General features: G+C 45.9%; 1 protein-coding gene and 1 pseudogene across 9 annotated transcripts in view; one reads left to right on the top strand and one right to left on the bottom strand.

Annotated features, from left to right (window-relative positions):
• The window catches only part of PITPNC1 (phosphatidylinositol transfer protein cytoplasmic 1), a 275970-nt gene that overhangs the window by 193431 nt on the left and 55523 nt on the right, over window positions 1–27016 (top strand). The gene's annotated exons all lie outside the window — the stretch shown is intronic.
• LOC123381854 lies at window positions 20251–24108 on the bottom strand (annotated as a pseudogene).

Below are 27016 nucleotides of genomic sequence, written 5' to 3'. Positions count from 1 at the left end.
AATTGAGGAACTGTTCACATGTTGCAATGAGATGTCAAAAAACTTACTCAAGGTTGCACAATGAGTCTTTTGTTTTTCTTTTTTTTTACCCAGGTGGTATGGGTTTTATCAATCATATACCATGTGATTTTATTTCTATGCTTTGACTCATCACCATAGTTTATATATATATATATATATATATATATATATATATATATATATATATAAATTGTCAAGTTGGCTAACATACAGTGTATACAGTGTGCTCTTGGTTTTAGGGGTAGATTCCCATAATTCATCATTTATATACAACACCCAGTGCGCATCCCAGAAAATGCCCTCCTCAATGCCCATCACCCATTTTCCCCTCTCCCCCGCCCCCCTGTTTTTCTTTTTTTTTGTACCACAAAACAAGTTTTCAGTCCTCTTTCTTTCCAATGCTATCCTGGTTTCATTAACGAAATAGGGGGAAATATGAGCCTAATCAGAACTATTGTTATTAGCATCAACATTGATTCTATTCATTCAAAAGATATTTATGAATTGGAGATTTTTTTGAACTGCAGAAACCCTAGGTTCGCTGTGAGAAATTTCACTCTCTGGGATGTGTCCTGAAATTTTGAAAGGGCAGATAAGATGATTTAGACTAGCCTTCTAAGTGTACCCTTCTGCTAAGGGTTAGAGCCCAGGCTATGTGCCTCTCTAGATGTTTGTATACTACCCTATTTGTGCCTCCTTCCCTATAGCTTGTCATGCTAAATAGTAATTGCTCATTTAATCACTCATAAACTCATTTAAAGCTGAATAAGGTCAGATAGCATGAGTAATATCAACACATCTCTAAAGTACCTGGGAGCAATCTAACTTTCATAGACAAAAAAGGACATAACAAAGACGTGAATAAATGACAAATGCTCCATGTTCCTGGATGGCTAAACTAAAGACAATAAAGAAGTAAGTCATTTTCTAAATTAACTTCCAAATTAATTGTAATGCCATTCAAAATCCCAACAGGATTGTCATAAATTGATTGTAAAATTGAAATGAGGAATAAAAGTCTAAAAATAACCAGAACAAATTTTGAACAAAGAACAAGAAGAGGAGATTTATCCCACCAGATAACAAAACCATACTAAAAGAGCATGGTATTGGCACAAAGACAGGAGTAGATCTAAGGTGATGAGGGAAGTTTGATACATAGTAGATAAAGCAACTCAAATTATTAGGGAGATTAATTGGGTCATTTTCTCAGAAAATGAAGTTGAGTCAATTGACTATTCATATGGAAAAATAAAATTAGATCCCTACCTCACTCCATATGAAAAACTAATCTCCCAAAGAAGTTTACAAACCTAAGTATGGATAGCCATTAAAATCACTTAAGCACATTCTGTTTATGGATACATTTACATACCAAATGAAATATAAAATTTATCAGGTTCACCACAAGTTTACAATAACTGTCAGCCTGAAGTAGAAGGGGAAGAGATTTCAACTTTAAACGTGGACATTTCTTTGAAAAGAAAGGAAAAGGAGGGGCAGATTCAGAATCAAATGTGACAAAATGGTTACACGTGTTCGTTTTGAGTGGTGGGTAGTAGCTGTTTGTCATGGGATCCTTGGTATTCTTCTGGAGGTTTGTATCTTGAGTTTTGAAGAAAAAATACTCTTCCAGCTCGTCGGTTCCACGAAACTCAAACCGCTCCTATTTTCTGAGATCCGTTCTCAGTTCCCGTTGATTTGCAGTTGTTTTCCCAAATGCTTGGCTTTTCTTCCCCCTACATACGAAACCTAATTACTGTGGGAAAACAGTGCACTTCACTTAAAAATAAAGCACGGCTTTCCTGTTTATTTACCTAGAGCTTTGTGTTTATGTTTATTGAGCCCAATTGTTGGTACCTCAGTGAATGGATTGCTTACAACAGATGGTGGCCAACAACCTTTGGGTCTCGGAGCATTTTGGATGAGGACACTTTAGGAGTCTGCCCAAAGCTAGCAGCTGGCCAGGCCCATTTAGAAGGATGATGTACTGGATTCAGAGAACTCGCCAGCCTTGGACCGAACAGGGTCCAAAGCGGGGCTCAGGCACTCCGTGATAATGGGGCTTCATTGTCCTGAACCTTCCCACTTCAGGGACTCATTGGGAGGATTTGGTGAGAAGATGCATGTCAAATACTCCATAAACAGTGATTCTTTTAGCCTCTTTAACTTCAGTTACGCTTCATGAAAACCACTTCAGAGTTAGACTCTCAGAGATCGGCCAGCAGAGAAGTTGGTGGAGTTCTTCAGTGGAAAAGTGCTGAGTTCTCACGTTTTCAATGTCTGTAGTCTCTTCTCATTGTCCACCTTCCAGAATGGGGCATCCCCAGACATAAGCTGAGAAGTCACCCGTCCCTGGGACCTTTGTGTTCACTTTGGCAAGATCGAGGAGGGATTGAACACAGGCTGGAGCCTGGGACCCTCTGTCCAGTAGCTTCTTTACAGGAAGTTGGGAATTGTGGTTTCGGAGCCAGTCCTTCCTTGGCTCTCATTCACCTGTAGAGGATCTTGATTGGCACATCTTGGCTCCAAGACGTGACAGACACCTGTCCTGTCGCTCCAAAATAGTAACCAACAGGAGAGTTGAAGAATGGTGGAGGGATTCAGGCTGCACGCGCTGGAATCACACCAGTTGGGTTAAGACCAGTTGGCTTAGCTGGCGAAGGCATGTTACTTCACCTCTTAGTGCTCCCACAAATAGGTTTCATAACAGTTCCTGCTCATCGGTACTTGTGAAGATTGAATGCACTAAACGTGAAGAGCTTTCAGAATAGTGCTGGTTACACATAGTAGGATCTCGACATGTCAGCTGTAGCTGGCATTTCTCTTCTCGTCACGTCTAAGGTGGCCACTGATTTTTCCATGTCAGCAACCCTAAAAATGAAACGCATGTTGGGGTTGATGGCATTCTGCAGTTATAACTGGCACCATTTTTCTTTTTTTTCTTTTTTGGTGTTATAACTGGTAATGTCTTAGATTCAACGAATTCTGCATGAGACCTCCTCCTGGACAGGACGTCCAGATGTCTGAATAGTGAATGTAAGCCCTGAATGGTGTTTGCAGGTAAAGTGCGAACATTGTACTGAATTCTGCGGAAGAGAAGTCATTGATTAGTAAGCTGTTCAGGCCTGGCAGGTGGCGTGTTAACTTTTTCCAGGGCACTGACTGCCTTCCTAGTAAAGAGAATGACTTGATAGAGCTCTGAAAAAGGAACAGGTGGATCGTCTCCACTCACGGGTTCAGAGCCATCATTTTTATCAAATGGATTTCTCTCTAAAATCCCTGGATGTCATCGCGCCGATAAATACCCACAAGGACAAAGTCGCTGCTAGTATTTTAGTCTTTAAAAAAAAAAATGGGGCAACGGGATGATCGGGGCTGACCTTATGGAAAAGAAGTTTCCGTAATGATTTCCAGCAGACATGATTTAAAAGCGTTTTTTTCCCTTTGACGCACTGAAAGCGTTGCTTTCATGTGCTCCCTTACTTGTACACGGACTGTGTGGGTTTTTTGGGGGGTTTTTCTTGTTTGGTTGGGTTTTTTTTTTGTTGTTTTTTAAGGTCACTTACTTATTTTGAGACAGAGAGAGAAAGCACACGTGTTAGCCAGGGAGGGGCAGAGGTGGGGGGGCAGAATCCCAAGCAGGTTCCGCCCTGTCAGTGCCAAGCCCGATGGGGGCTCGAACCCACAAACCATGAGATCGTGACCTGAGCCGAAACCAAGTCGGATGCCCAACTGACTGAGCCCCCCCAGGCGCCCCCACAGACTATGTATTTTAAGCAAGCACATGTCAGCCATTGCGCACCAAATTCTACACCTGATCTTCTGAGACTAATGGCGATTCTTTCTGACTAATATTAAATATGAGTCTTTCTGACTCATATTTACATCATATTTCCACACTAATACCCACTGAAGGACTGTTTCTAGCCCATCAGACTTTACAGCCATTTTGGCACATAAATTTGTTAAATAGAAACTTCATGAAGCTGCGTCTGAAGATCTTCCATCTTGTTCCCAGGTCTTCAAAGAGACTGTCGTAAATACCTTCGGAATACGTAGACCATTATGAGGAATCATTTTAATTTCCTTTAGCTATTCCCATTACATTGGTAATAAGTAGATCTTGAAAAGCATGAACGAAATGCCATCATGGAATAGATACTCAGGGGGTGAAACCAAATAACTGACCATTCGGTGCTGAAATGTTTTATTGTCCCTCATACCTAGGTTCAGAGGAAATCAGAAATCTGTCACGAGTTTGAGTTTGTTATGAACTCAACTTCACCTTGGTTGGCATGTGAAAACTACAGTGAAACGTCGAAATGAAACATGAAACATACTAAGGAAGGTCCTCAGGAATGCAGGACACTGGCAAGATTGATTTTTCTAGTAACTTAATTTTGATTTATATATGAAGCCTTGTTTTCAACACCCAGCTAAATCTGCTTAGAACCATCTGGGTCGCTTGAAATAGGTGATGTTAAACCAGATACACCAGTTGCACACATGATATGCCTTTGTTGAAGGTTTTCGTAACGGAGATAGAAAACAATTTTGGTTAAAAAAAAAAAAAAAGTTGTCTTGTGATACCCAGGAGTGGCTTAATACTCTGTTTGGGTTAAGTGTTCAAGTAACTGCATATTTCCTCCTGTTTCTGAGATTTGCTCTTATTATTTGAACAATCGTACTATTAGAGAAGAATATTCTCTCATACAGTTAAGGATAACAAAATTAATTAGTGACTGGGTACAGATTTTTGGAAGTTGTGGTTTTTTGCCAGGTTTGTTCTCTAGCTGCCTGGAAGATCGTGTCTTCTGGTGCCCACTTCGTAAGTTTGCACCGTGGGGTGTTGAGGAACAGAATGTTACAATGGGTTAGAATTATCATTAAGTACTTGTGCAAACAGGAAGGTCCAATGTAAAGGGCTTTTTAAAGTCTGTGGGTTTTATCTCGTACCAAGCCAGTGCCCTCCTCAGATAACAGGTGTTTAGTTACACTGGACAAAGTCAAGAAGTGGTTCTGTTGGGCAAAACCTTCGGGGACTTGAACGGGTTTTTCCTGCTGCAGAGTTGGGGTCAGGTGGCCGAAGAGTCCTACTTTGTCTCAAGGGCAGTCAGCACCTGCCTTAAAAGATGGAGGAAGCAGAGCTGTTGTCCACAGACCTGAATTGACTTGTGTTGTCCCCGACCATTATTATTCCAAACTGACAAGAACAAGCCTTCTGGTTTAAAGACTGTTCCCTCGGGTGTTTCTTATTCCCTGGAGATGGAGTAAATTCTTGTGTTTTGAACATTCTTCCCCCTGGATTTTCCTTACCCAGTTGGATCAGGTTTTTTTTTTTAATTTTTTTTTTCAAAGTTTATTTTTTGGGGGGGGGGGGTACAGAGAGAGACAGAGCATGAACGGGGGAGGGGCAGAGAGAGAGGGAGACACAGAATTGGAAACAGGCTCCAGGCTCTGAGCCATCAGCCCAGAGCCTGACGCGGGGCTCGAACTCACGGACCGTGAGATCGTGACCTGGCTGAAGTCGGACGCTCAACCGACTGCGCCACCCAGGCGCCCCCAGTTTTTTTTTTTAATTTCTTAAATGTTTATTTATTTTTGAGAGAGAGAGAGAGAGACAAACAGCAGAGCACAAGAGGGGGGGGGCAGAGAGAGAGGGGGAGACACAGAATCCGAAGCAGGCTCCAGGCTCTGAGCTATCAGCACAGAGCCTGACACGGGGCTGGAACTTGGAGTCTGTGAGATCATGACCTGAGCCGAAATTGGTCGCCCACCCCCCACCCCCACCGTTGGGTCAGTTTTTTAAATGATAATGAATATTCTGCACCAAACAATTGATAAAACCACCTATCACAATTTCTACAGTTAATAGATGCTTAGTAAATACCAGTTATCTTCCTTGATCCCCATGTCTCCACTTCCCAGTGAGAACCTGGGGAGTCCTTTATTTTGCACTGAAAGGAGAAGATGACCTCAATAGTGCATTAATTCATTGCAGCATAAAATGGAAGATGCTATAGAGAACACAGGAGGGAGGGTGGGACTGGAAAGAAAGGCAGGATTGTAATGCAGGCAGAGGCTAGTTGAGAAAACAGAAGGTTTGCAGTCGATCAGATGAGAAGGAACACGGCCCAAAGCTTAAAGAAAGCAGTGACAGCAGAAAGAGGGAGAGGGTAAATTAGGACGAGAGAGAGACATGGGTGCCAGATTAAATTTGGGAATGGGACAGGAAGACCAGCTGAGGGGTCTGGGATAATGCAGGATTTTGCCATGGATAGGTGATAGTGTCACAGCTAGGTGGTAGGATTTAACCCCAAGCAATCTGATTACCCTCAACTACCTCTCTGGAGACTGCAGAGATAGGCAAGAATAAGTCCATACCTACTCACGTTGTAATGAAACTGCAGAATATCAGAGATTTTTAGTAAGTCATTAGAAGCTGCTTCAGAAGAAAGACAGATCACCCACGAAGGGACAGCAATAACCCTGACTGTGGACTTCTCTGATTTAGCAACAATAGATGAATGAAGTTATTGAAGGGGTATATTTAAGAAGCGAACCCAGGGAAAGGCATGGGGTACAAGAAACAAATGTGGGCCCATCAGCTGGTAAAATATAAATGAACTCTTGCCTGTGAAATATAGAGAGGAAAGAACCAGCAGGTGGGTGAGAGTTTGGAAGCAGGAGAAGGAACCTGCTCCCAGAAGTTAGAGGGGATGGTCTTCCTGAAAACCTCCAAGAGACGAGGAGAGGCCAGAGGGCAGGGGGGGATATGTCTCCAGGGAAGGGAAAGAGGGGCAGAGAGTCGGTGGCCATGCCTGATGACCTCTCCTTTCCAGGAATGTGAGAAGTGTCATCCACTGAAAAGGAAGGACTTAGGAAAAAAAGGACTTAAGGAGGCCGATGAAAGTTCAAGATAACCTGTGTGGGAAATAGAGGAGGGAGCCAACTCCAGAGGAGTTAAGAGGATGTCTTGAAAGGTTGGCAGTCTGGTGATTTGGGGATTTTTGAAAGAGTTGGTGCCACCAGCCTAAGGAATTGTGTCATTTTCCCAGTTGTGCTTTGCAGCCGACATGTGGGAGCAGAGGAGATGGTTGGACTGATCCGGGATTTGCTTTCAGGGTGGGCTCAGCAGGCTATGGAAAAACCGAGTGAGTAAGTGAAAGTCGAAATGAGCCTTGAGACCAGTGGAAGCTCTTGGGGAGTGGAGGGCCCAGCAAGGTCAAGGTGAAAGTGTCTGGGAGTGAGGTTGAGGCTGGAGAAAAGGCAACTAGAGTTTCCAGATTTCGGACGTGGAATCACTTCCAGGAGATCCAGGACCAGGCTGGGGCTTGGGAGGAAGCGGGTAAGAAGTAGAATGACGTGAAGGTCGTTAGAGGAGGAGCAGAAAACGCACTAGGCTCTGCCCTTGGGGGGGTCGTCCACGTGGACTCTGAAATCACAGGTTATGGGCATGAGTCGGGGTAAAACAGAACCTTGAGTGTGGCTCCTTGGACCTTGTTCAGTGAATGGAGGGGCCAAGGTTTTCCAGATCGGTGGTCTGTAAGTAACATGCGTTGGCAGTGAGGCGTCGCAACTAGAAAGCACGAGTCTAGCAGCACGTTCTCCAAGTGACCAGTGGCCTCTAGGAATTCACTCCCCAGGAGTCTTCATAATCATTTTCTGGGCACAGCTTGATGAATGATTCCGAATATGCCGTCTCTTCAACACTGAGCTCTTGGTCCTAAGGGAGTCCACCTCCTCTCCTCCTCTCCTCCTCCCCGCCAAGCCGCGGGGGCTGCGGTGTTTGCTGCATTGCAGACCCTAAGCCCCCGCTTCACCAGAGCCGCGGGTTCATTTGCTCACTCTGAGCAGCCATCGCAGAATTCAACATTTCTCTCACACCTTTTACCCAGGTTCCAAAGTCCAGAATCTGCGCCGCTTGCTGACGTGGGCGATGAAGGCAGGGCCCCACCTAATGGCCCTTTTGCAAAGTACAGGAGGAGCAAGCCGACTCTCCTGGGGCCCTCTTGTCAGCCAAAGGGAGGCAGAAGGGTAGAGGGTAAACCAGCTGGCCCCAGCTAGGAAGCACCGTCTTCAAGAGTGGGGGAGTAATAGTGATGATAGTCATGTGGGTATTGGCAGGAATAGTTACTGAGCATGAGCCCAGCATCCTGCTAGCCTATCTATAGCCATGCTCTTACTCAAAGCTCACAACTATTATTATCCCCATTCTACAGCTGAGAACTGAGTCTTAATGAGAGCAAGTGGTCTGCACATGATCAGAGCTAGCAAGCATCAGCCCTGGGACTTGATTCTAGGTCAGTCTGGCCTTGGAGCACAAAGTCTCGTATAACTAATATGCTATATTTGGCTCTAAAAATTGAATTATAAGACCGTGTATGGAATCTGCTACCTGAGTTTTTCAAGCCCGGCTGAGGGTTTAAATTTTCATAGAGAGGCAAGGGAAATAGTCCCTCCCACGTTACAGAAGCGATGTCGGAGGAAAAAAAACGTTTTTTTCCTCCTTCCAAGTTTTATAGGGCAGCAAATACTCCTGAAAGGGATTGTAGTTGTCATGATATCCTTTATGATCTTGTTTTTTCAAAAAGTCTTTATGGGGAGGAATTTTCTGAGAGGTTTAGTGCCTTATAAAGCATGTTTATCAACCGGAATAGTCAGGAAAATGGCTTTCCAAACGCGTCTTCAGTTTTTATGCAGAGTTAAGTGTGGATGGAAGGACAGCTGGGTCATCTTGCGTCCAGCTCAAATCAGATGCCGGGGGTTAGAAGGATGGTAAGCTGGTGACACGTGCCAAGGAGATGAAAATGATCAGAATCTGAGAAAAGAAGGATCTGGGTGGAAACACCATGGTAGGGGAGAGAGAGAGACCGGCCCCCAGAGACCCAAAGGCAAAGGAAACGAGTTAAAAATAAAACGGGGCTAATGATAAACCTAAGGGCTCCTTGACAGGAGCAAAGTTGAAACGACAACTCTATTCCTAGAGCCCGACGTCTGAACAATTTCTTTTTCCTACCTTTTCGTCCCCGTGCGCCTTCCTCGGCTGAGATCAAGTGCCGAAGGACATCTCAAAATATCACAGCCGCAACTACTCAGCATATCTCACCACGTGGAGAGGACAACAGTTCTGCAAAAGTCTTTGTCCTGAACGGTTTATGGATTTTCCATAGTCTGTGCAAGACTTTGAACACATGCTGCCTGCAAGTGGCAGCTGCCACCCGGCCTAGGGATGACCTTGCCCCTGATGCGGGAGAGTCCTCCCTGGCTTGGTCGTGACTTGCCCCTGTTTTGCACATTCACCCTGACCTTTTCTTAATGAAGATTTCAGTTGGGAGAAATTACGTTAATGGCTCACGTGTTGCTGTCGCCCTTCCAAATGCTGTGCGTGCTGTGTGGATGGGGCGCCTGCCTGGCTCAGTCAGTAGAGCGCGTGGCTCTTGATCCCGGGGTCGTGAGTTCGAGCCCCACGTTGGGTGCAGAGATCACCTAAATGATGGGAGTGGTAAGTAAAGGCAGTCCAGTAAGTCCTTGTATTCGTTCTGGGCTGTGCCTGGGAGTCGTAATGGACGATACGATAATATGTAATGGGCAGGAAGACAGCTCTTGAAACCGTGTGGGAAAACTCCATCAGTGCCAGACCAAAAAACACCTCCTGCAGTTATAAAAAGTTGGGTGAATTCAGTAGGCACTCATGAAGCTCCCGTTAAGTGAGCACCGAAGTGTAATATCCCAGCACTTAAAGTTAGGAGAGCATTGTGTTACATGTTATCTCAGTTAATATTCACAACATCTTTTTTTAAGTCTTTAAAAAATCTATTGAAAAAAAATATTTTTTTGGACACTTATGTCTTTTTCGAGAGACAGAGAGAGACAGAGCACAAGTTGGGGAGGGGCAGAGAGAGAAGGAGACACAGAATCCGAAGCAGGCTCCAGGCTTCGAGCTGTCAGCATAGAGCCCGACGCGGGGCTCGAACTCAAAAACTGTGAGATCACGACCTGAGCCGAAGTTGGCTGCTTAACCAACTGAGCCACCCAGGCGCCCCTCATTCACAGTATCTTAAGGTAGATACTGTTATTGCTCAGTTTGTACATGAGGGCGCTCCTGTTGAAAGATATTTAAGTGAATTGCCCAAGACCACATGATTAATAACTGACAGAACTGAGATCCCCAGTGTTTTGATTCTATGTCCTTTGATCTTTCCACATTCCACCTCAGCTGCCAAGAAACAGATCGTGTGGCCAGAGTGCCCCTCAGTGGGAAGCGTCAGAGACGGGGAAGATTTCTGCCCTACACCGGCTGTCTGAATGAACACAACAGTGGGCCATGGGTGATAAATGAAAGAATTATTCACTAGTTCGGTTGAAAAAGTCTTCAGTATGTAAACAAGTCTTACATAAGTCATGAAAAATGGGGTTGAGAAAAATGAGACAGGAGAGTAAAGGGACAAAAATATTTTCTTTATCAAGCCTTAAGGGAAAACACTCTTTTTAAAATACCTAATGTGGCATTTCTCTTAAAAAAAAAGAAAAAATGTTAAGACAAGTGACCCTTCTAAAAAAAATTTTTTTTTAGTATTTATTTATTTTTGAGAGACAGAGTGCAAACGGGCAGCAGAGGGGCAGGGAGAGAAAGAGGGAGACACAGAATCCAAAGCAGGCTCCAGGCTCCGAGCCGTCAGCACAGACGCGGGGCTCGAACCCACGAGCCGTGAGATCATGACCTGAGCCACAGTCGGAGGCGTAACCAAATGAGCCACCCAGGCGCCCCATACACGTGACCCTTCTTTTTTTTATTTAAAATCTTTTTTTTTTTAATTTTTATTTATTTTTTTGAGACAGAGAGAGACAGAGCATGAACGGGGGAGGGGCAGAGAGAGAGAGAGGCACAGAATCGGAAGCAGGCTCCAGGCTCTGAGCCATCAGCCCAGAGCCGGACGCGGGGCTCGAACCCGCGGACCGCGAGATCGTGACCTGAGGTGAAGTCGGACACTTAACCGACTGAGCCACCCAGGCGCCCCCACGTGACCCTTCTTAACCCAAATCCCAAATTCAAATACATCCCAAGAGATGTTTAGGGAATGAAGCATCTCACAGAACATGAGCTTTTCCAAAGAGCCCTACAGAAGCACCCTTCCAGGCCAAGTAGTCTATAAATGCAGGCTGGGGACCCCTGGGCCACATGTGGATGACCAGGCATGGAGTAAGGGCCCTTTGCCTGGAAGACTGTACGTCCATCTCAGAAAACACTTCCAAAGCCGAGCTTCATAATGGAAACACTGAGAACCTGCTATCAGCAGCCACGATATTAAACAGGCACAGAGCCAACAGCAGTGGCTCAGAGCCAGGGAGGAGAGATTAACATCGCAAGTAAGAGATTTTAGGCCCTGGGCCAGGAGAGGTTTTTTTCCTTTTCATTAAAAAATAATAATAAAAAAAGGCAGAATGGAAAAAAAATGAAGGAACGGTGCGAAAGAATTCTTGTTTAGCGGCCCTCTTGCAGATTGTTCTCCTCCGACGTCCAGATAAGCAGAGAAACAAACCACCGTCTGTCCGCAAAGTAAAAATGGCCTTCGAGGTAGCCCTTCCGGCCAGCCGCTCTCTGCGTCCTTCGTTGGCCCAGGTGCAAAGGGAAAAGAATGATCAGCAAGGCCCATTTTTCCACTTGGAGTTGGAGAAAACACCATTTGAGCAAAAATTCAGGCTGCCGCCTTCTCACCCTGTGGAGCTCCGGGGAAGGTGGTGGGGAGCCTGTGGCACCCGTCACCTGGGATGATGGCACGTCGATACGGGGCCCAGGAAGACCTGTTGCAAGGCGGCACTTTTCTAACAAGCTGTATCCTTTAGGGCGCAGCCTTCTGAGATTTCGGGGGAGGTGGTCAGCCCCAGGAGCTTGAAGATGAAACCGTGCCTAGGCGGCATTTTCCAAGAGACGTTAGGGCTGCCCACCCCCAGTCTCAGGGCACCCCCAATCTCTGAGCAGCCCCGATGGGCGGGACATCCTCTGTCGCGAGTAACTCTCGAGAATCGAAGAGGCGCCCAGTTTCCCAGTTCAGAAGTTGCCTCTTGCATCTTAGCCGCTTTCTCCAAACCAGCAAGCAATTTCTTGTGACCTTCTCTTAAACCTTCTTTTTTAGTTAAAAAACTTTCAAACCTACAGAGCAGTTGCGAGTGATTCTAGATTCACCCATTGTTAACATTTTTCCACATCTGCTTAGCCTCTCTCTATGGATAAATATTAACACTTCCCTTTTTTTCCAGAATCCTTTAGAGAGTAAGTTGGGGACATCATGACCCCTCACCCTTAAAATACATAAGTGTGCGGTCTTAGCAATAAGGACTTTCCCTGGGGTACCTGGGTGGAGCATGCGACTCTTGATCTCAGGGTTGTGAGTTTGAGCCCCATGCTGGGTGTAGAGATTACTTAGACATAAAATCGATAAAAAAAGGACAGCGGGGTGCCTGGGTGGCTCAAGCAGTTAAGCATCCAACTCAGGTCATGATCTCAGAGTTCATGAGTTTGAGCCCTGCGCTGACAGCGTGGAGCCTTCTTGGGATTCTCTCTCTCTCCCTCTGTCTCTCTCTGCCCCTCTCGCGTACCCTTTCTCTTTCTCTCTCTCAAAAATAAGTAAATAAACACGGTGGGGGGAGGACAAGGACTTTCCCTTACGTAACCACAGTGCAATGATTAAATTCTGGAAATGTAACAGTGATGCAATGCTATTATCTGACACGGACTCATATTTACATTTCGCCAGTTGTCGCAACGATGACTTTTATAGTGAACAAAAATAAAAACCTTCAGGTTCATGTCTCAACACAGGCACACACGCTGCATTTAGTTGCTGCTTCCTGTAGTCTGGAGGTCTTTCCTCAGCTTTCTCTGTCTTTGGTGACACTGACAGTTGAAAAGAAACACAGGCCGTGTTTTGTGAAAGTTCCTCATTCTTGGGTTTTCCTAACTGTGTTCTCATGATTAGATTCAGACCTGCATCTCTGGCAGAAATTCTTTTTTTTTTTCTTTTATTTATTTATATTTTTTTGTGAGAGAGGAAGAGGGAGAAGGAGAGGATTCCAAGCAGGCTCCACACGCAGGGCAGAGCCCAACTCGGGACTCGATCCCATGACGCTAGGATCACGACCCAAGCCGAAATCACCGAAATCAGCCACCCAGGCGCCCCTTGCAGGAATTCTGTAACAGCAATGTTGGGTCTTTGTGGACTCTCAAAAATGTCCTTTCCCCAACACGTATGGCTTCCCTGTGTTTTGTTTTCTGGCCTTTGAGAAGACTCTGGCCTCCTTCCATTTTCCAAGCTGCATTCATCACAGAGCTGCGTGGCACCGGTGTGAAGGGTTGGTGTCAGCCAAGGCTCAGGCTGACGTGTTCTCCCAGCACTGGAGGCGTGATGGCCACTTGGTCTGTAAAGTCACCTGAGAGAGAGCAGGAAGAATCCCAAAGCAAGGGCAACAGTGGACTTCTAGCCTGGCCTCTTGCTTGTGCAGATTGCTGACGAATCCGTAACAGGATTGTTCAGAGGAGAAATGGGTCTGACTGGATTAGGGAAAAAAAGACCAAACTCCCTCCATTTGCCTTATGTACCCATGTTGCTGAGCTTGGGAATTCGATTTGGATGGTTTTACCTCCTCACTATTCCATCCATCTTGTTTTTCTCCATTCCAACTACTGTTACTCTAGATGACATCCTTCTGTCTTTTCTAGAACAGTCTCACTAAACCCACCTCCCATAGAGTTGTCTGACGGGATCCGTGTAGAGCCCAAATCAGAAAATTTCACAGTGGCTTCCATTGCCGGGATAGAATTCCATCTGACCACTATTTTCCCCTGCAGTTTCTTTATTCCATACTCCCTGCCTCAACTTAAAGGCCCCCAATATCAGATGTTTATAGAAACTTCAGCACAGCACCACCTGGGAGCTTCTTAGATAGAATCTCAGGTTCTACATCAGAGCCACTGAACCAGAACCTGCATTTTAGCAAGATTTCCCAGATTTGTGTCCACAAGAAAGAGCAGGAAGGGCTATTTAGAACGTGCTGGAAGGGACTGTTCTGTGCAAGATCTTAGGTTGCCCCTCAGGCTCTTACTGTCCTTGGTACTGAGGCCTGAGGCTCAAACTATTCTTTGATCCAAGGGATTCAGCCCCTAAAATCAAATGTTGCAATCATTTTTCCTAATTTGCAAAAAGAAGGAAATTTCACCGATGAGTTTTTTTCTGTTTTTCTTTTTCTCCGTCACAATTTTTCTCCTAAACTTTGACATCCGCTACTACTTTCTGGTTAACAGGATAGTCCTCCGCTGGCCGACAACAAACTGGATGGACTAACAGCTAACAAATGCTAGTGTTAAAACTCAAGAGTTGATGGGGGCGCCTGGGTGGCTCAGTCAGTTAAGCGTCCGACTTCGGCTCAGGTCATGATCTCACGGTTCGTGGGTTCGAGCCCCGCGTCGGGCTCTGTGCTGATGGCTCAGAGCCTGGCGCCTGCTTCGGATTCTGTGTCTCCTCTCTCTCTGCCCCTCCCTGCATGCACTCTCTCTGTTCTCTCTTTCTGTTCTCTCTCTCAAAAATAAATAAACATTAAAAAAAATGAAAACTCGAATTGATGGTCCAACAGTTCAGTTTGGCAACAGCAAAACGTTAGGTTTGATTACGTAGGAGGCTTTCATGCCAGAGAGAGGCACAGGTGAATGATATACATCAATTGTGTAGCATAGCCCCCACTACCCTGGGGCCGCATGTGCTCATAGTGCTGGGGCACCTTCTGGGACCTAGGCAGTGACCATCTTTTTGCTGGAGTCATTGAGATGCTGCTTGTCCAGATCTGCAGAATTCAGTGAATTGCAAAACTTTTGCTGTCACCTGTCAAGTTGATTTCATCTTCCATGGCCAGCTCGCTCTCCAAGCTGATACAACCAGGACATGTACCCTGGGTTCTCCAGCTTGATAAGTAGTTTTTAAGACAAAAATCGCAATGAGCCTGTTGCCACTTGTTAGATTTGACTTTAGTTGAAGAGACCTCAGAGGCCCGAAGCTGAAAGATAACTGTGCCACCTTTCTGTGAGTGTTAATGATTTGTGACCTTCTGATGGAACAAAAGTAGCAACAGCTGAGACAAACTACTTATTTAGTGGTAGTCTCCCCCTGGGAAGTCCACCAGGAAGCCACGCATTGGGATCTCTGGGAACCCAAGAACTGAACCACAACCAAATGTCACCCCCCAAAATGAATTCATTGTTCACTACGCGTACTGTGGCTTCAGTAATCGGAAGACTTGGCAGAGGCCGTGAACTGGAAAGATGAGTTGGTGTGAGTCAGGTAGGGAGGAGGAGGAAGACCCAGGGTGTGGAAGGTTGAAACAGTGAGTTAGAAAACCGGATGCTTATCATGGGGAGGAGGGCACGCCTGGAGCCAGGAAGACAGAAAGGATAGTCCAGGCAGTGTGAATTGATAGGTGGACGCAGGTGTACTAATGCCAGACATTTGTGTAGCCTTTTGGAGCATTGTGAGATGCACCTTCACATCCATTGTCTCATCTGGTTCTGATGGCCCAGTGAGGGGGCAGGACGCATAGAACGTTGACTTCCAGATGACGATATGGGGACCTCGAGGGGTTGTAGGAACACACAATTGCTAAGCCGTGGGACCCAGAGTGGGACCAGATGTTTTGACCCCTGAACTGTGATGAAGAAACCATTCTAACATATTGGGAAGAAAACTCACAGGGGAGCGTGTGGATGGATAGGTAGATGTGTAGGGATGGAAAATTTTCCCTTCCTTCCTTCTAAGTTCTTTGACCTAATGATGGACAGAAGACAAATTTAAGACAGAAGCAAAACAAATTTAGTTCCGTATGCACGGGAATCCTATACAAATATGGGACTCAAAGAAATGACCAGTGCGGGGGGCTTGTCTACCTTTTAGACAAAGAAAACAGTAAATTTGTGAAAACGTTGACCAGATAAAGGGGTTTAGGCTTGGAGCAGTAAGTTAGTGAAGAAGTAACAAGTGTGTTTATACAGCCTCTTGGCTCTCTACCTTCCCTGCTTCTGGTGGTAAGGATGCCATCTATCCTCCTGGTACAAGGAAGGTGCCTTTCACCTGGGACATTTATCTCCTGCCTTCAGGGGGAAGAAGAAGGGTCACAGTGTGCTTCTTGAACTGGCTGTCTCTCAAATAACTTTTTTTTTCTTTAAATATTTATATTTGAGACAGAGAGCAAGCGGGGAAGGATCAGAGGGAGACAAGAGACAGGCTCCAGGCTCTGAGCTGTCCGCACAGAGCCCAGACGCAGAGCTCGAACCCACAAACCATGAGATCATGACCTGAACTGAAGTCAGATGCTTACCCGACTGAGCCACCCAGGCGTCCCTCAAGTAACTTTAATTCAAAATGAAACGGCATATTTTGGGGTGGCATATTCTGTTCCCCTTCTGATAGACGGGATGGTGGAGGCCTGGATGGATTGGATGGATGGATGGATGGATGGATGGATGGATGGATGGACAGATGGACAGACGGATGGACAAATGAATGAATGGATTGTGGAAACCAGAGTCTCAAAAGATAGAAAGTTAGCAGCGCCTGGCTGGCTCAGTGGGTAGAGGATGCGACTCCTGGTCCTGGTCATGAGTTTGAGCCCCATGTTGAACATAGAGCTTATTTAAAAAAAAAGGGGGTGGGGTGGGGCGGAAGTTATGAGGTCCTGCATTCCTCCAGGTGAATAGAGAATAGAAGGAGATGGATTGGTGAAATACAGAAGCAGTGAGTTAATCAAACTTAGCGCCTGAGCAGATGTGAGGACAAGGAAGAAGAGCTTAGAATGACAGCCAAGTTTCTATTCTGGGGGATTCAAGGACCACGGAGGAGCAGACTCAAACCCTAGAACCAAGAGTAGGGATGGGGATGGTAAATGTAGTTTTCATATTTAATTTTGAGTAAAACCAGAGATAGGTGTCCAACAGTCAGTTGATACCAAAAGGTCTGGAATTCTGGAAAAATGCCGGGGTTATTGAGGAGATTCGTTAGGTTCTTAGCAATCAAAAATTAACATTTTTATGACAGGCGTTCCCTGTAGCATTATCAATGGTGTGGGAAAGGGGACACAAAGTTGGGGGGGAAGGAATGATCTTAAAGAGTTAACAGCGGGAAGACGGTTTCATTTATATTACAGGAATATAATGAAACGCGATTCAGACTTTCAAAGTGTCAGCCTTGTGGGCTTTTTTTCACAGAGCAAGGCCAGGTCAAAATGAAGCGGGCTTTGCCTGCTTTATGTCATTGATCCCTCACCGCTACCCCAAGAGGAAAGATCTGGTGATGCTTTACTTTACGGATGAGAAAAATGAGGTCCGGCTGTCTTCAGTATCTTGCTACAGGTCACCCCGCCAAGCAGCAGAGCCCGACCACAAACCCAGGTCTGTTGACGCTGGGGTCCGGGCTTGCCACTGTGGTGCTGTATTACCTCTCTCTGGAATTTTCTTCCTCTATTTCCCATAATAAAGAAGTATTATGCTAAGGGAAAAAAAGAAAAGGTTGTTACTACAGGAATGACATCACGGACAGTCCAAAGTTGACCCCTGCGCTGGCCTGTCAGGGCAGGAAAGACACAGCGGAGGGCAAAGTCCTCCCTGCCCAACGACAGAAAGCAGCAGCGACGTGCCCCTTTGGGGGCGTCAGGCCTAATCATGCACCACCTTGGGAAGAGCTTGGGAAGCTAACCGTCTCCCACCTGCTGGCCCATGTCTCTCTTATCCAGTCCTGGAGCAATCCTTCTGGAGCCTTCCGGTTGGCTGCCTGGGGCCCGCCCGTGGAGCTCAGCCAGGAGGCCTTGCACAGTTCCCCAACTTGGCCTCGAGAGGTATTTAGAACCAATCCCGCAGAAGGGAAAACCAAACAAAACACAACCTACCAGGCAAATGTAACAATTTGTTCCTTTATTTTGTTTTTTCTGACAGTAGATGCAATCTATCATGATTCTGAAGCGGTTTTGGGCTGATGCCCGTTCCATTGTTTGGCCCAGAGAGGCACGCCAGGAATGAGCTGGAAGGAGACACAAGGCCCTGAAGTACCTCAGGGACGCTTGTTTGGCGAACAAGAGGCGTAAACTCTCTGGCCTCTAGAGCTGAGCTGCTGGCAGCCGTCTCCCAGCTCTCCCCATTGTGTCTTGACTTCCCAGTGGTGGCCACCCCACCACGCGGGCTTCAGCAAGCCATCTGTCTCCGCTGCTTTTAATCTCTTCCCTCAAGGCCGAGCTGGTAGCTTCTGAGGGCAAAGGCAGGTACTAGTCATTTTTCTCTGTCAGGAACTCTGCCACTTTGTGCAAAGGATTCATTGTTGAGGCTCAAGAAAAAGGTTCAGGGAAGGACAGGGGATCAGAGTCACCTTGATGGGGCGAACCCCCAAACACTGGGGCTCCTGAAGGCTGGCCCAAAGCGAGCCCGTGGCGGCTTCCAGGCGAAATATCAATTTGTCAACTTCAGAGAAAACCATCGGCTCTAGTTCCCAGAGACCACCCTGTGAATTGAAATAAGAAGGAACTGGGAGAAATTGAAACTATTTTAAGCTCAGCTTCTGAGACCTATTTTAGGAAGCATTATTGATCATACTGCGGGGAAACCGTCCACCGACCCAGGTGCCCGTGTGCGGTGTTGGCCTGATCGCATGGCACCGTCTGTGTGTCCAAAGGAGGCTGTGGCCCAGAGGAAGAATTCGGATTGAGGCTGCTCTGGGCCGAAATTAGCCCAAGTTTATGAAAAGAGCCTTGTTCCAGCTGCCCCGGGAACCACAGCTTAGAAGCGTTTTTGTGCTACTAAAGCCTTTTTAGTAAATGAATTGTGTCCGAGCATTTGTGAACGGCCTTCTGCATCGCTTGATGTCTTTTTCTGCCCTTTTCTTAATTAGTTGCTATGACCCGGAGCACATTATTAGAACGGTGTTTTTCCCATCAGAATCTTTTTCTCATCGGTCACTATGTCACTTTGATTACTGTCTGTTGAACCTTCTTCCCCACATTGTCATCTCACCCAAATGAGCTGGGGTTCACCGTTGCTCCTTGCGTGGGACTTCAGGTCACGGCACAGAGTGGTTCTCAGCCCTCCACCGGTCTGCCAGAGCTGTTTCTAGACATACCCTGGAATAGAAAGAAGTGTCCTTTCTCTCAGAGGGATCACACTGTGAATTCATTTCTGCTTTGTTAGGTTCTTTTACCCTTGGATCTCCACCCTGCCACGTTCCCAGGCATCCTTCCCCGTTTCTTCTCTCTGATGCCCTCATTCCCCAGGTGCGTTTACCAACAGCTTTTTATTTTGAACTTCACCGATGAGCAGTGCCCTTGTCTCTTCCGTACTGCTGTCATCAGGTTACTGTCCCTGTTTTCTGCAACCTTCGAGGTGGGTGGAGAAAGGAAAAGGAAAATCTCCTCCGCTGGCCAATGCTGAAGAAAAAATTCACTGACACTTGGTAAAGATGGTAAGGCAGCCTCATTCAGGGGGACCTCTAGAACGGGTGTTTGTCGTAGGGGAGAGAGATGGGCTCCACCGTGAGCACAGGAAGGACTAGCGGGGATCGACAGCCAAGGAGCAGGATGGGGGTCAGTGAACGGAAGGGGGATTCTCGCTGAAGGCAAGCCAGGGTGATAGCAAGAGTAGGAGATTTCTCCCTACACGTACCCAACAGGCTTCTTGCTAAACAAAAAGACTAAACCCTCCAAGAACAGAGACCGAGGTGAGGCCTAGTCAAAAAGAGGACCCAAGGGTGAAAGTTGGGTGAAAGGGGGTGAGTCTTTGTCACTAGTCTGACGTCCACACTTCCTGTGCTCAGATTTGCTTTTCAGTTTCTAACCTTTTTCTACTGACGGCACACATTTAATAACAGAACAAAGAAGGCCTGATTGCCTTCAGTCATGGAAGTTCAGAACAGCGAGGCCTCTTGGAAAGCCAGCTTTTTCAACTCCAGGGAGTTTCGTCTTGAACTTGAGAAAGGAAGGAGATCTACCCCTTCCCCCCACTCCCCCCCAAAGAGCGGACAGTTGTATTAGCGTCCTAGGGCAGCCATAACCAATGACCACAGACTGGGTGACTTGAGATTACAGCAGAAATGTATCCCCTCAAATTATGGAGTCCAGAAGTCTGAGATCAAAGCGTGGCCAAGGCCTTGCTCCCTTATGAAGGTTCTGGGGAAGAATGTTTCCTTGCTTCTTTTTCTTTTTTTCTTTTCTTTTTGTTACTTTTATTTGCATTTATTTTATGCAGAATTTACTCCCGGGTCATAGGTTTGTTTCTTCAGTTTCTTCTGGGATACCTTTTTCTTCTGTGCAACTTCCTCTTCTGGTTTAGGAACAATCTGCTCTTTTTCGGTAAGGATCGTCTCCGTATGGCAGGAAGAGCTCATATATGGATTAATCCGACCATGAGCCCTGTAAATTCTATGCCACATCTTGGGGGCTTTGTTCACCAGGATGTGCTCAATGACCAGAGAATCTACATCTAAACCCTTAAGTTCAGCATGACTCTCTGCATTTTTAAGCAGGTGCACTAAAAATTCAGCCCTCCTTTTGGGCCACCGACCCTGTGTCCAAGCCCCACTCTTTGGTCTGGGCACACCTACCGGCTCCACCAGTTGTAGTGACAAAGTGCCACACACTGCTTCTGTGAAGTGACATCTTTCAGATATTGGTGGCTTTTCAGAGATGCATACTCCGTGAGGGCCTGGGCAGTTTCACGTGTGTTCTTAAAGCGAACACGAAGATTTGAACTTCTTGACTTGCATGATTTTTGTCTGGTCTTCAGGGTCAAGTGAAGAGTGAACCATTGTCCGAGATCACCACAGGCCACTTTTTCCTTGCTTCTTCCAGCTTCCGGTGGCTCCAGGCATTCCCTGGTTTGCAACAGCATCACTTCTATCTCTGCCTGGCTTTATATGATCTCCTCATGTGTTTCTCTGTCTCACTAGTCAACGGGATTTAGGGGCCATCCTAAATCCAAGATCGTTTTCGGTCCACGGACCGGGAACTTTATAAACAACAGAAATTCATTTCACGGTCTGGAGGCAGGAGATCCAGGGTAAGAGTGGGTTCAGAACCCACCCATTAGGTTGAGTTCTGAGTTGCAGGCCGCAGCTTCTTCCTGTAAGCTCACGCGGTAGAAGAGTCTAGGGAGCGTTGTGGGGTCTTTTTTGCAGCTTGTCCGTTTACGAGGGCCCCACCCTCATGACCGAATCACTTCCCCAAAGCCCACCTCCTAACACCATCCCGTGGGGCATTAGGTTTCAACAGAGGAATTTTGGGCCAGGAACGGTGGAATCACAAATATCAGTCCATAGCAATCCTTAACTAATTCTATCTGCATAGACTCCATTTCCAAATAAGGTCACATTCAGAGGTTTCTGGGCATGGTGTGAATCTGAATCCACTATGGGGGTGTTGATACATCTGCTTCCACAGAAACCTTACCGCCCTGCCATCCCACTTCTGGGTATGTACCCTAGAGAAATGAAAATATGCATTCACACAAAAGCCCGTCCACAAATGCTTTCAGCAGCTCCGTTCATAATTGCCCCAGGCTAGAAACAGGAGGATTGATCAACAAATTGTTGTGCGTCCACACGATGGAATACTGCTTAGCGAGAAAAAGGAATGATTTGTGCCGCAACTTTGATTTGCGCCACAACTGGATGAATCTCAAAGGCATCATACTGAGTGAAAGGAGCCAGTTTCAAAGGGTTAAAATCTATAGGATTCCGTTTGTATAACGTTCTTAAAAAGAAAAAAAAAAAAAACTGAAGGGATGGAGAACACATCAGCGGTCGCCAGGGGTTGAGGCCTGGGGAGGGTGTGACTATAAATTAGTTTTTTGGGCTGCTCAAACTGTTCTGTATCTTAATTGTAGTGGGGGTTCCGGGAACACATCCACGTGTTAAAATTGATAGAACTGTACGGCCCCCCAAAAAACATTTTTAAAAGGTTGTTTCAGGGGCAGGGAGTCTAACATGAAAAAACAAGGATCACCACATCTTGCTGAGATATTGAGTTGTCATTTATTTTTTGTGAATGATGAAATGGCACCGGAGTTTGTATAAAGTTAGGTTTTCAAAATCGTGTCTGTCCCGTGCTAGAAAGACTAGGGGATTAAGATATGGATAACATCTTATGGGTGGTTGCTAATTTCTTCTTTGTACTGGATTCTTCTTCTAACTAAAAACATCTACTTCCTGAGACTTTTTTTTTTTTAAGAAAAAAAAAAAAAAAAAACAACACAACTCTGGAGGGGTGTGGTGTGCCTTCTGTGCTAGTTCAACCATGAAGGGGCCAGACTGAGCGATCTGGGAGTCGTACCCATTGTTTCTGTGTGCTCAAACTGGGAATGACCATTGCATTGAACTTTCTCCAGGCACCTATCTTGGAAGCCTTTTTGGCAGAGAGATCTGTTTAGGAGTTTAATTAATTTGAACTAATATAGAGAAACATATTCAGTAACTCATGTAGGAAACAGGCAAGCCCCTGTTGCTGGCACCACGAATACCCCACTTTTTTGAATCGGCTCTCTCAAGATGGCTCACCACGTGGCGTTCTTTTCTACCCCTGCTTCCTGGCCTCCCAAGGACCCCCACTCGCATCCTTATTCCTCTCCAAGGTGGGAGTAGTCCTCCCTCTGTTAGAAACTCTACAGCCCTCTTGGGAGCCCTGGCCTTACCCAAGTGCTTGCCAGCTTCCCTTGGTTACTGTCCAGGGACCTGTAGATAACATGCAGAATACCCACAGATGATGCTGAGGGAAGCCACTTGTCCACCACCCATCTTCGGCTCTGATCTAAGCTGTCTCCCACCACCCAGAGCTTTATTTGTCCCTGCCCCGTCCTCCCCTAACTCAGCGGCCCCTCCCCAGTTCTAAGACACTATAGGGTTGCTGGTCATGACAATATTTTCCCCAGTTTACCAGCAAAGAGAAGAGTCCCTCTGACAGACCCTTCATCCGATTGTCTACGTAAAGCCCTTTAAAACTCAAACCCAATACACTCGAAGGTAAGTGAGCTGGCAATTCAAGGAGAGAGGGCAGTGTAAAGAAAAGAAAATGGCGCAACTAGAAAGGTCTGCTGAGATTCACAGAGGTGTTCTTTGGAGCTCCCCTGCCCCATCCCTCACTCCTCTCCACCCCTCCTGCAGCTCTGCACACATCATTACCACCTCATTGAAGACAGAATTTTCTCAGACACTTGTGGGTGGAAACCTTTGCCTTCAGTTTGCTTTGCTACTCCCGCTGGCTTTGGGAAAACAGTTTTCCATTCTGTGCTGAAAAGCCTAATGATATTGTCCACCAGGGAACATTCTCTGGGGAAGCCCTGAAGTTTACCCAGTAGCTAAGACAAACTGGCCTAACCCTGATAGATGAGTTTCCTTTACTCAGCCTTAATACCCCCTAAACCCAATGGCCAGTGGAGCATTTGATGAGAATTCAGTCAATGCAATTCACTTCCCATGCTATTACCATATGGGGCTCCAATTTGGCTCCAAAACTAGGGTCAGTTCAGAAGTGAGTCTGGGGTGATCACTTACCCCAACACCCCCAGCACTGGTAGACAGTTCTCTGAGGCCCCCTAGACAGAAACTCCAGCAGCCATAAGTTATATCCCAGCCTCAGGTGTCTCTGGACCCCACTGTGCAGGCACATGGAGGGCCTCCTTTCCATGCCACACCAAAATGGCCAATCTTTTGAATCATCCTTGCTGGTTAAATAATGATCCTGAGCCCAGGCTACTATGGGCCATTGCTGAGTTTCCTCCGTGCTGAATTTGGACGGGAATACTCTTGTCTGAAGCATACCTTTTAGTACTCAGTACTTTAGTAACATGTAGATTATATTTTATATGGTGGTGTTGGTTCAGTCGTGCATTCAATCTAGTCTTCTCTCCAAAATCACAAGCCCCCTTGAGAGTGGACACATTCTAAAAGTCATAGTGTTGAACACATAGTAGGTGCTTCATAAATATTTGCTAATTGGGGCACCTGGATGGCTCAGTTGGTTAAGTGTCCGACTCTTGATTTTGGCTCAGGTCATGAACTCATGGTTTGTGAGATGGAGACCCACATCAGGCTCTGTGCTGACAGCATGGAGACTGCTTGGGATTCTCTGTCTGCTTCTCTTTCTGCCCCTGCCCAATTGTGGTTGGTCTCTCTCGCTCTCTCTCAGAACTAACTAACTAACTAACTAACTAAATAAATAAATAAATAAAGTAAAATAAAATACTGATTTTTTAATTGCTGTGCATCTGGTTTCTTCTTTTCAGAGCACCGTTTTTAAGTAATTACACCATTAGAACAAATAACAGTTACCCAACTCTGTATTCCAGGTGGGGGAGTGGAAGGGGATGCAGTGCTTTTAAAAGACCAAGCTTTTTTATCTCTATCTGAATGGCAGTTGGAAAATAAGTTGGGGTGGATCACAGAGTATACATATTAATGGAACAGTCACCATTGAATTGTGTAGGTGTGAAAATGTTCTTGGTGAGAATACCAGTAAAGATGGGGTAACGAAATGACGGTTTGCCTTGTCAATAACTTGGACTATGTTTTATCCCAGCCATAATTGCATTTTAGGCTCTGTCCACTGGGTGTACTGATGACAGATAACAATCAATAAACCATGAATCAGACTCTAGCCCCATAGGCCTAATGTGTTAACCCAGGGACCATCATTGCCTGCCCTCCACCGAACCAATGGCCATCTTGCAAATCGAGAGCATTAAAATGAAAGGATTGTTAAAACAATAATTCTGCCTCCAAGGCTCCTTCTTGTTGAACCTGTTCTTTGTTGGTATGTCTTCCGTCAGTTGCTTCCCCAGAGACCTCCCAAGTGCAGCAAAATGACTTGAGAGAACAGTGGCTCAGCTGGGATTCTTTTCCCTTTAATCATATGTGAAGCATAAAGCAAGATGACTGGTGAATTTTTCTCAAAATCCCTACCAATCACCCACCTCTACCTTGGACTGATAGCTTCAGCTGATGGCAGGAAGATAAAAGACACACAGCTACCAAGCTTGGATCTTTTTTTTCCTCATCAATTAAAAAAAAAAAATCATAGACTTTATTTTTTAGAGCAGTTTTAGGTTTACAGAAAAATTGTGCGGCAAGTACAGATAGTTCCAATCTAAACTTGGATCTTAGGGGCACCTGGCTGGTTCAACCAGTAGAGCATGCAACTCTTGATCTCGTGATTGTGAGTTTAAGCCCCAAGTTGGGCAGAGAGCCTACTTTATAAATAAGTAAATAAACAAACAAACAAACTTGGATCTTAAACCACAAAAGTTACCATTATAGAGAAAAGGGATGCAGAATCTGTGACTCCCAGGTTTGTGGATTTCTGAAAAGCCACTGTACCCAGTGCTGTCCCTCACTGGACTGTAACAAGAGAGATTCCAAATCTAGAAAGACATCCCTCCCTGTTCGAGGAAGAAATCTAGTGCATTGTTAAAACGCATTTCATATTTGTCAGTGTACCTTTCCCTTCTGAGTTAGGACCACATGACTCCTATTAAATAGGGGGCATTTCAGGGCAGCTGGCTGGCTCAGTCAGAGCATGCAACGCTTGACCTCGGGTTTGTGAGTTCGAGCCCCATGTTGAGTGTAGAGATTACTTAAAAATAAAATCTTTAAAAAAAAACGGGGTGTCTGCCCTTCTCCGTCCCACCCACCTCCATGTATCTATACTCTCCTGGGGAAATGATTTTTAAGAATGGAGTTTTCATGGGTATTCTCCCATACTGGGATATTTAAGCTGTTTGCTTCCTTTCTCTGTTTTTTCTTGCCATTACAATAATGTCAGGATGAAAATCTTTGCGCATGAAGCTTTTCCTTCATTTAAGATTCTTAAGATAAATTCTCAAAGCTTAAGCTTAGTAGGTCAAAGTATGTTAAGATTTTAAAGATGTTTCATACTTCATGTTCCCAATACCTTACTACAAAGGGGAAATTACTCCCTTTTTGTTTGGAATCTATAAGATAATATTTACTCGGGAGATCTGCTTTCTCATTGTCGTAGTGCTCAGTTCAAATCAAAAAGAGTTTGTTTATTGAGTGCTCATTGCCTAGTGGGTGGGTGGGAGAAGGTCGGGAGAGTCAACAGGATTGGCACTGATATCCACTGCAGATGATCTGTGGGCGGGCGTGTCTCTGGTAATTAACCAAAGATGGGAACATTATTCTTGGGGATGTAGGGAAGGCACCACAATTAACTCCCTAACCCAGCTCCCATCTCAGAAGGGAACAACTTCTCCCCAAGAAGTGCCCAAGACCATCAAGGTGCACGGCACCTGTGTTAGGTGCGGGCCTGACGGAGCCGTGACTTGATGTATCAACAAGATATATCTCATCATAAAGCTATCTCAGCAGATCTCGTATTCCAGCTGAGAGAGCCAATGGCTTGACCAGAATTTTGGCAGCTACTTCTGCTGCTGGGGAAACCCAAATGAATAGTAGTTACTCATGGTGTTTTCCTCTGGGGCCTGACTAAGCCTCTGTAACAGTGGTGGCTTAGTTCTGGATTGTGCCCTGAAACTGAACATGAAGATCCGACCGTTTCACACACCCCCCCCCCGCCCCATGTGGCCTCTGATTACACTCCGTCGTCGTGATCCCCGGCTCTGTTCCATTTCTCCGCCTCAGCGCCTCTGTGGACGACCCAAGGCAGCTGGCTGTGAAGGGGCAGAGAAGGAATGGGCCAAAGAGCAAGATGCAACACGACCCAGAGGTCACTCGACATCACAGACGTTTTAACTGGAAAGAATCTTAGTGGTCCTCTGGATCTCTTGGTCTCAACCTCACTGGGGCCGCAGATCTCTTTAGTGATCAGATGAGAGTGCTTGAACGCTTGCTCCAGAAAAACGCACCTCGCCACATTTGGGGTGCGATCCCAGGATGTTTCACAGCTTCCTGGTACCCATCCGTTTGACGAAGGCTTTTATTTTCAGGTGAGGCTACAGAGACCC

This window comes from Felis catus, chromosome E1 (assembly GCF_018350175.1).
Source record: "Felis catus isolate Fca126 chromosome E1, F.catus_Fca126_mat1.0, whole genome shotgun sequence".
In the NCBI taxonomy this organism is placed as follows: Eukaryota; Metazoa; Chordata; class Mammalia; order Carnivora; family Felidae; genus Felis; species Felis catus.
This window is presented reverse-complemented; position numbering and strand designations above follow the sequence as displayed.